General features: G+C 37.5%; 1 pseudogene; it reads right to left on the bottom strand.

Moving 5' to 3' along the window:
- Positions 1 to 7,732: 7,732 nt before the first annotated feature.
- LOC110193328 (putative E3 ubiquitin-protein ligase HECTD2 pseudogene) lies at positions 7,733 to 9,430 on the bottom strand (annotated as a pseudogene).
- Between the last annotated feature and the right edge of the window lie 503 nt (positions 9,431 to 9,933).

Here is a 9,933-nt window from a genome sequence, read left to right as displayed (position 1 = left end):
TCATCCATGACTCAGAACTAATCACGATTACTTGAGCCAATGCTGTTTCCATTCCCATTCGTCACCTTATGCCAAATCACTGGGGCACTAAAGGTGATGATATTATCTATTAGCTATTCCAGCTACTGCTTCTCCTGCCTTTCAGCTTGATACCCGAGCTGCCCACCACTCTCATGACAGCCAGGTCTTCTGTTCCGAACTGTGTTTCAGCCAAGTTCCCCACTTAGACTGTACTCTACCAAGATGAGGCTTAGCTCCTCTGGCCCCCAGCCTTGGCCTAGTTCCAATTTCAGTAAACCAAAAAAGCAAGAATTAAGTAGAAGAGAAAGGAGGGAAAAGCCTGAGAAAGGTAGAAAAAGTTAATGCTAAGAAAAACTAGGTGAAAAACTGAAGAAGAAAACAAGTAGAAGGTAAGGAAACATTAAAACATAATTACAATAATTGTGCAGTTGTTTCATTTGTATCCTACTCTTTGTGATCCCATTTGGAGTTTTCTTGGCATAGAAACTGGAGCGGTTTGCCAGTTCCTTCTCCGGCTCATTTTCCAGATGAGGAAACTGAGGCAAACAGGGTCAAGTGACTTGTCCAGGATCAAACAGGTGGGAAGTGTCTGAGACTGGATTTGAACTTGGGTCTTGCTCACTCCAGGTCCAGCACTCTATCCACTGCACCACTTAGCTGCCCCAATTACAATAATAGTTTCTAGCTTTTTATGTTCACCTTTCATATATACAAGAACTTTTAACCAAGCTGTGCCTCTTGTCGTTATCGTCAGCAGGGATACAGAATACAGCAGCAGCAGGGACAGGAAATACAACACGATGGGCCTTTGTGACAAAACCACCATGGCTCAGACTAGTTACATGGGGAGAGACAACACCTGAGGTCATTCTGCAAGGAAATGCCTCCACAGGTTTTGGCAAGGAATTTCATTTCATATCACCTAAGAACCGGTCTCAACACACTGTAAAAATGAACTTTACTGGTGTGGCTTTGGTGCCACCTATTTGTGTTACAAAAGGCAATGACACCAAACACTCCACGTGTTTACAATTATTTACTGTCACCACCCGTTTTGATGGGTATGTGTTTAATAACACAGCACCCCCTCCTTATACTGTTGTCTTTTCTCAATTTTATGAGGTTACTTACATGGGCATCTTGGGGTCACAGTGTGTTAATGACATACCTATCAGACGTCCAAGTAATTCAAAGCTATGCTATCATGTGACACCGATTAGCAAGAGCTTAGGGTATCCTCCTTGGTTATCTTATCATACTTCAGAACATCATTGTGTTGTGTTACAAAAGAATTTTACGTTACAATCCTGGCACAATTATACTAGGGAGAAAAACAAACATACTTGGGCTTTTGGCAGGTTTCCATTTCCTCAGTGGGTTTCCCTTCATGAGGGGTGGAAAATCATTGTGGAAGGCGTGGGCAGCCTTAGGCCCCATAAACATCACGAATTTGCAAGGGACTGTCCATGATAATATGACAATGCGAGCTTGTTTGACTGGTAATCATGCATTTATGTGGGGAAGAGCACAGAATGTTAATATAACGGCCGTGGATTCAGGGGAATATAATGTCACTTGTATTAATTGCAGGATGTCTGAATGTATAGGAACCAAGATTAGAGACCAAATTATTTTTGTTATTACACAACAAAAGTTTGCCTTGGTGCCTGTGAAAAGCAAAGATTGGTATGAGTCACATTCTGATCATATTTTTGGAATAATAGACCAAAGTAATCAATTAGCAGGTGCTAGGAAAAAGAGATGTATTTCATGTGTAGCATTAGGAATTGTTTCACTGCTTATATATCTTTATCTCAATCTATATCTATCACAAGAAATGAAATGGGTCAAGCTGATTTTATGAATCAATTAGCTCGCAATGTGTCTAAAGGTTTTCAAACACAAAAAAGGATAGATGATGAATTTTACCATATACTTGAAGGAATGAAGGAAACCATTATTGAAATAGGTGATGAATTGGATATTTTAGAATATAGAACACATTTGAAATGTGATTATAGGTATGAATTCATTTGCCTTACCAATGTTAAATACAATAAATCCCAATGGGATTGGCAAAGAATACGTAGGCATCTAAATGGGCTGTTTGGAAATTCTACTATTGCAGTGGATATTGATGACTTATATGAAATTGCTAAAGATATTGCAAGGGTGGCTGATAAAGATTTGATGCCAGATAAAACTGCCCAACGTATACTTGATTGGCTAGATAAACTCCGTAACCCTTTTGATAACCTTGGACATTGGCTTATGTCTCTATTGTCTTCTTTGTTGCCACTATGTTCACTATTGCTGGCCATGCTGTGTTTTGGACCGTGTTTGCTCAGGTGCATAGCTAATCAGATAAAGGACTTTGGGACTGAGCTTCATATGCTACGTCTCCAACAAAAACAAAAAAGGGGGAACTGTTAGGGATCTATCAGGATGTAGAGGGCCACAGGCTGTTCAAGAGGTCTCACTGATGGGTGAAGGCCCCTCTCAGGTGCTGATCTTTGAGCAAAGGTCACCTGGCTCGGTGCTCCATTGTATGGATCTGTAACAGTCTTTAACTCCCCTAGTTATTGTATGGCCATTAGCAGTCTATTCTGGGATTGGAGTCAGATAAGTGCACAGGATGTGCATGCACTGTCCTTGAGCACAGCATGGGCTATATGTCATTGTAACTTGAGAAAGAGTTCCTGTTATTTTACTATGTAAGTGCTTTGCTAAAAATAAACGGAGTTGCTTCCATCTTGTCTCCCGCCTCATCAATGCGCATTCGAGATAAAAGGTTAAGCTGGTCTTATCCTTTCAAAGTTAGGATCCTGGCTCTAGTGGCAAGCTGAATTAGTTGTGCACAACACATATATGATTGATTTTAAGTCATTTAATAAATGTTAGTTGCATTGTAATCATAATTTATTATTAATACTAACAACATTATTTGCATATATACTCACTGTGAACTTGTTAGAATATATTCCTGCCTTCTCAAGTTCAGAAAGAAAAGGCTGTCCAGAAGTATTATGTCATTTGTATGTCCTCTGAAGCTGTTAAACACCCACACCTCTAAATTCATGGTTTTATATTGAATCTATTTTTTATGCTGTTCTGTGTACATGGAAATGTTCTTTTATCTTTTTGTGCCTAAGTTCAAAATGAATAAAAATTGAAAAAAAGGCCAAAAAGGGGAGAAAATGCTACTTCCCTTGAAACACACACACACACACACACACACACACACACACACACACACACACACACACACACACTCATACCCCCTTTGTAATTTGGTGATTTTGAAAGTCTCACTCAAGGAAAGAGCCAATTCAAGATCTTCGAGGAAACTTCATCATGGACTTCTGATCCAAATACAAGGGGCTATTAAGATTACTGAGGTCAATGTAGAGCTACTTATAATCTTCTCAGGCAGCTCCAAAAACTCTCAAACCAATTTAGGCTCTCTCTTCTTGGGCTAAGCATCCCAATGGCCTTGACATTCATTAGCATTTCCTGGAAGAACACACTGGGAAATTCCATAGTATATAACATTCATTCAATACATTTTTACTGAGTGCTTAATTTACTTTTTTTTTTTTATGAAATGCATTCATGTGGCACCTGAGCCCTCTTTCTCCTCTCTGGGTTGGCTCATTAATCAACTATATATATACATATACATATGTATGTGTGTGTGTATCTGTCCTCATTCTGATAGGAATGGTTGGCCACTATGCTATAACTCACTTTCAGGGGCCTAAGAGTAACCCTGGGGTGTGAGGATGAGAATATACTCCCACTACTCACAACTATACCTCCTAACTCCCCACCAGGGTGCTTATTAATCTACAAATCATCGAAGGTAATTTAAATGACTCTTAAACACTTACCAAACAGAAGGTAGAGCAAGAATAATTAAAACATAAAATTCCACCCATAAACCTATGAAAAACCTATGACACTCTCCTAATCTGTCCACAGTGGCTGTGGGGGAAAATGGGCAGATACTTACAAAGTCATAGCATAGAGTCACAAGAACAGAGGACACGCGTCCAGGGCAGCTCACAACTCTGGCTTTGATGTTGTTCTCCCTCACGAGCAGTCTGCACCACGAATCGCTGACAGGCCCGGCCACTCTTTCTGAGCTTCTCTACTCTCCTGCTTGGCAGGGCCACTTCAACTGGCTGCTTTTCTGGGACTACTCTTCTGCGCTGCCAAGTCAATGTCAAGCTCTTTCAACGTAAGTACTTGTAAGGCTGGGATCTGCAGAGTTTTTCCAGGTTTTCTCCCTTGACTGGGCTCTGGTGTGTGTGTGTGTGTGTGAGTGTGTGTGTGTGTGTGTGTGTGTGTGTGTGTGTGTGTGTGTGTGTGTGTGTGTGTGTGTGTGTGTGTGTGTGTGGAGGGGAGGTTGGTTCTACTTCTCAAGAAGTAGGAAACAATACAGAGAAAGGTAAAAGTAGATAGCATCTTCCCTCCCAGCAACAAAGCTTTTCCCTCCAATTTAACTCTTCTAAGCAACAAAGGTTGTCTTCCAATCAGCTGGAAACTTGGGTCTTCTCATGATGCAGATTTGAGGACTGTTCTCAGACCCACTTGGAGGTCTGGTCTTGACAAACCCTACTAACTTCAAAGCAGAGTCTCTTATGTGAAAGGACTCACCTCTATCTTATGGGAAACAAAAATCCACACTTCTGTTAGCTAAGACACAAATATTTACGTAAGATACACACATACAAAATTACCCTATAGCTACCTAATTGTTCTAAGTATCAGCATTTCCCAGCTTTTTAATCTTAAAGGTTTCATGTCAGTCATGTATATGCTAGGATATCAGATACTTTAACCATCATTACTCTGAGTGAGTTTCTTTTCTCTATGGGGCTACTTTTTCAGATTTTTTTCATATAACTATGTTTCTGTCCTCTTTTAATCAATATTATATTGTCCCAATCAGAAAGGAATATTATATTTATTATGAACTTTAATGATCATCAGCAAAACACAGATATTTCAATATATAACACAGAACAAGAGAAGATTGTATATCAAACTGTGAACTTATTGCCACATTTGGTTTTTTTGAGTGTATATTAAATTTAACACCATAGTAACAAAATTTTGTTACTATGTTTGTGTCTCCTTCTGGACTTATTTTTTGTTTTCTTCTGTTTATTTTTTAATATTTTATTGACTCCCCTCCCCCCCCTGCACCTCTATCACTATCCACTATTTTTTTCTATTACCATGTCCCATCTGGATCACCACTGGGTGCCTGTTACAAGCAAAGAACAATGATAGGTAATAACTGATGGATTAAGAATATCTCATGTAACTGCTAATCTAATTTTATGTTTTGAAATACATTTTGTGGATATATTTTGTTTTCACATGGCCTAAATTTTCCCCTGTATCTCTCCCTCACCTCTTCCCAGATAGCCATCCAATATAACAAAGAATATGATTTTTTTTACTAAGAAATATTGTGTAATACTTTCATTTACTGTGGCAAATACAAAAATTGAATAGTGTTTATTAACAAAAATACATAAAAATGTAACTACATGAACTTACTAAGCAATTGAAAATTAACAAAATAGAATAGCAGTGGGTTTTTTTAAATGAAGTATTATTACATTATAAACTAAAATGAGAGAGAGTGTAAAAGAAATGTGTAGTGATTAAAACAGTTGTATTTTTCATTTTCATAACAGACACAAATTTTCTAGTTAATTGTGGGGATGAGTCATTAAAAACAATGGGGCTGTATATTTCTAAAGTGACATAGCTACTGTTGTATATAGACTCATTGTGAAACATGCACAAGAAACCATAAATCATCTTTATCAAATAAGAGCTTTGTTTACATCTTAAATGTTTAAACCTGATTACTTACATAGAATTCTTCTGTGCTTATTAGTATCACCTACTTTACATACTTCATAGTCTAACTCAGGCAGCACTATGGAGAAGTGATTTATTTGCACATGGATTAACAAACTAAACCAGTTAGTCTGTTGCCTTTTCTAGACTCTGTATTTTTTTTAGTTAAAGACACTATTCATTACAGATCACTTAAGATCCCCAAAATATTTCAGAGCCACTTTCAGAAGGAGAGGTAAGTACATACAACATAGCCTCCCTTAACCCCAACCACTGATTGCTTTAAAATCCAAGAATGAGTTTATTCTTACTCTTTATTATTTTATTACTCTTGCTGAATTCTGCTGCTGGGGGTGTAACAAAGAGATAGCAAAACTCAGAAAAAGATGGGCGGAAAGTATATCCAAAAAGAGTATTTGCTGGTAATAAATGCTGGCATCATTTATTGTTATTGCAACAATAATAACTTCTGAGTTTTTAGAAGAAAAGCAAGGAATTTTTCCAGGAAATAAATCTTAATTTAAGAAAAATCTGTCACAAGCCAAGAAAACTGGCTTCACTTCTACTAATGCAAAAATGCATAAGTAGCTATGAAAGAAAATGCAGCTCTTTTCCTCACATACTACTTTGGACTTTTGTATTATATTTGGAATTCATTGAGGGGAAAATGAAAATTTTGGCCCAAATCTTGAAACTATCTTACTTTGACACAAATCTTATTTGATATGTTCACACAATTTTGTCCTGCATTCCAGCCTAGTTTTTAGAAGTTGGTTACAGTACTACTGACCATTAATAACAAGATTGGATGTAAGCCAAAGTCATGAATCAAACTTTCAAAGGAAAAGTTCTTTCATTTTGCGCTTTTCTAGGATTTATTTCATTCAAAACTAATTTGATTGGATTTCACTTTCTGATATCTAAGTTCTTCTTCTTCTTCTTCTTTTTTCTGCATGAGACAATCAGGGTTAAGTGATTTGCCCAGGGTCACTCTGCTAATAAGTGTCAAGTATCTGAGGTCACATTTGAACTCAAGTCCTCCTGACTCCAGGACCGTGCTCTGTCCACTGCGCCATCTAAGTGCTTTTCAAAACATGGTTATACAAATCAAAGGGTTTTCAAATTTGTTTTCTGCCAACTTCAATAGATACATACCTTAATATTTAACTATATATAATCTTAAGCCCAGTTAGTCTGAAAAGTTACATTCCTATACAATCATTCCTGTTGATTTGTAAAAGATATATACACATCTAACACCCTGAATTTATTTTGTAAAAATGAATCTTTAGGAACAAATAGCACTATTAAAAATTCCACCCCCCCAATCTTATTTACATGCTTTTCAACAATGGGCTTAATCCTTACAGAACTAAAGCTGGAATATTAAAAACACTGTACATTTCCATTTCAATTAAAATTGTTCACTTCTGTATGAAAATATGGTTACAAGCCTTATATTAACAGTGTTGTAGCTATATGCTTTGCTACTGTGTTAATAACACATAATTTGCCACTGGGTTCTATTCTGCAAATGCTTTAAATATTATACTTCAGTCCCCTAGTGGCACATATGTGACATAATTACGGAGATTGGTAAAGTGGTATAAAAAGAGATCCTTAAAAAATCGTGTTGTTACCTGTTGACTCCCTCTGTCCCTCTCCCTGTGCCAAAGTCTCTGTGGTTTTCAAAAACTGTACTTCACATTTAATAATCCAAAAAGTCAGCATTTGCAAAGCGTTTAACTTATTGTAGTACTGAAGGCAGAAGCATGAAAAGGCTAAAGGCACAATGAGAAAAGAATGGATGCTACATATTTCAAATCTAAATTTACTGTAGCCCCAAACCTTCTGAATTTGAAATCCCAGTGATCAGTTTCTGCTTTAACTCTTTCTTGTTCTTGTAAAGAGGCAGGCGAAGTTGGTTGAAGCAGGTATGGGCCACTGGTAACCAGAGAGTAGAAGTGTCATGCTTGAAATCCTGAAATTCAAATCTATCGTCCCTCCTACAGCTAGTCTGTCACTTCCTGTGTGAAATGTAGTAACTTCTCTTCAAGATCAAGAGGAAACCTAAGCACGACATCCCAAAAGTATCGTATATATAGTAAGGTCAGTTTTCACACAGCCGTCACACCGAGTATTTCTCTGCAGAACACGCATATCCAACTCAGGACCCTCGCAGACCAGAAGTTCCATGTCATCTCGACAAAGCAGCATTAGTGCCTTTGATGCACATCCATTACGAAATCCATAATAAAATGCAGCAAACTGTTTATAGATAGATTTGTAGAGAAGGAAGTCAACCTATAACTGCACATACTCTTTCCTATTCTTATTGGTAACTGGAATTTTATCACTGCCTGGTTTTAAATTATATGATTTTATTATTCCAAATTCTTCCTGGAAAACCTGAAAGATGGAGTAAAAAAAATCTTCAACACTGCCATTATGTGATAAAAATTCATTTAATCCATGGGCCATTTCAGGCATAACCGGACATATATCATCTATTGTAACACTGCCGAATGCCTACTGGTGTGTTCTGGTCACCAGGAACAGTGGGAGCATTTAAGAGCTTTCTGTTACAGCTGGATGGGAAAGGAATATCCAAGGTAATGCTGTTATATACAGCTAGTGCCATGAGAATTCCAACCAACCGAAATTCAGAGTGGTTATTACATTTAAAGCTGCTAACCCAATGAGCAAACATGCCGTGGTCTGGGTGAAAGATCTGGAGAATCAAGAGAAGAAAACCACCCGTATCAAGGCCAGCCTCCCTCACAAATGTCACTTTGAGTTTCTTTTTCAAGGCTCCTCGTTTCCTTGTCAACTTACTGAGTCAATCACTAACACAGTGTGTTCTTACTTTCGTATTTGGAAATAGCTATTACATACACACACACACACACACAGGCACATACATTTTTAATTGTAGCCTTGGGTGGGGGGAAGAAGGGGGAAAAAAAGAACAAAGTAAAAAGTACCTAGCAGAGAACAAAAGAAAACTTACAAGGCAGCAAAGACAGCTCCCAACACAATGTATAGTATTTATTATATAGGCTTTCTTGAAATGGAAATTTTTTGCTATATATTTTGAATCCTCTCTTACATTCTGCTGTGCACATTTTTTTTCTTTTCCTGTTTTGCATTTAAGTTTTAGTATTTCAGTTTAAATAAATTTTAATTGAAAAAAAAAATAGCTTATTGATGTCAGGTCTTTGCCTTGGAGAAACTTTGTCCACCAGACTGTGCCTGGCAATGCTTACCATCTGTTGCTCTGAGTCCCTCTGAATAATGATTTTTTTTTTTTTGCAGCTATAGAAATAACAAATGGATACTGACGGAAAACTTTTGAGAATTTCCAAAGCACTGCCAGGTGTGATATTCCTCCATGAGAGCAATATGATCCGATGTAAAATTAGAGAAATCAGCATAAGGAATAAGAGGAAGGTGGACCAGATTGTTTGCAGCATTAAGTAAAGGCAAGACTTTGGCTGCTGATGGGAATCCACCAGGAACATTTTGTCATAGGCTTTGCAGATAATTGCACAATGTTGCTGCACTGTGTACGGTGTTCTGGTTCAGCTCACTTCACTATGCATCAGTTTATATAAGTCTTGCCAGGTTTTTCTGAAATCATCCTGCTTGTCATTTCTTACAGCACATTAATATTCCACTGCAATCATATTATCACAGTTTGTTTAGCCATTCCCCAGTTGATGGGCATCCCTTTGATTTCTAATTCTTAGCCATCACAAAAAAAAAGCTGCTATAAACATTTTTGTACCAATAGTACAAAATTGTACAAATTGTCCTTTTCCCTTTTTTTGGGTGTCTTTGGGATATAGACTTAGCAGTGGTATTACTAGATCAAAGAGTATTCACAGTTTTATGCCCTTTGGGCATAGTTCCAAATTGCTCTCCAGAATGGCTAGATCAGTTCACAACTCCACCAACACTGTCTCCATTTTCCCACATCCCTTCCAACATTTATCATTTTCCTTTTCTGTCATATTAGCTACTCTGATAGCT

Source organism: Phascolarctos cinereus, unplaced genomic scaffold (genome assembly GCF_003287225.1).
Source record: "Phascolarctos cinereus isolate Bilbo 61053 unplaced genomic scaffold, phaCin_HiC Scaffold_4;HRSCAF=312, whole genome shotgun sequence".
In the NCBI taxonomy this organism is placed as follows: domain Eukaryota; kingdom Metazoa; phylum Chordata; class Mammalia; order Diprotodontia; family Phascolarctidae; genus Phascolarctos; species Phascolarctos cinereus.
This window is presented reverse-complemented; position numbering and strand designations above follow the sequence as displayed.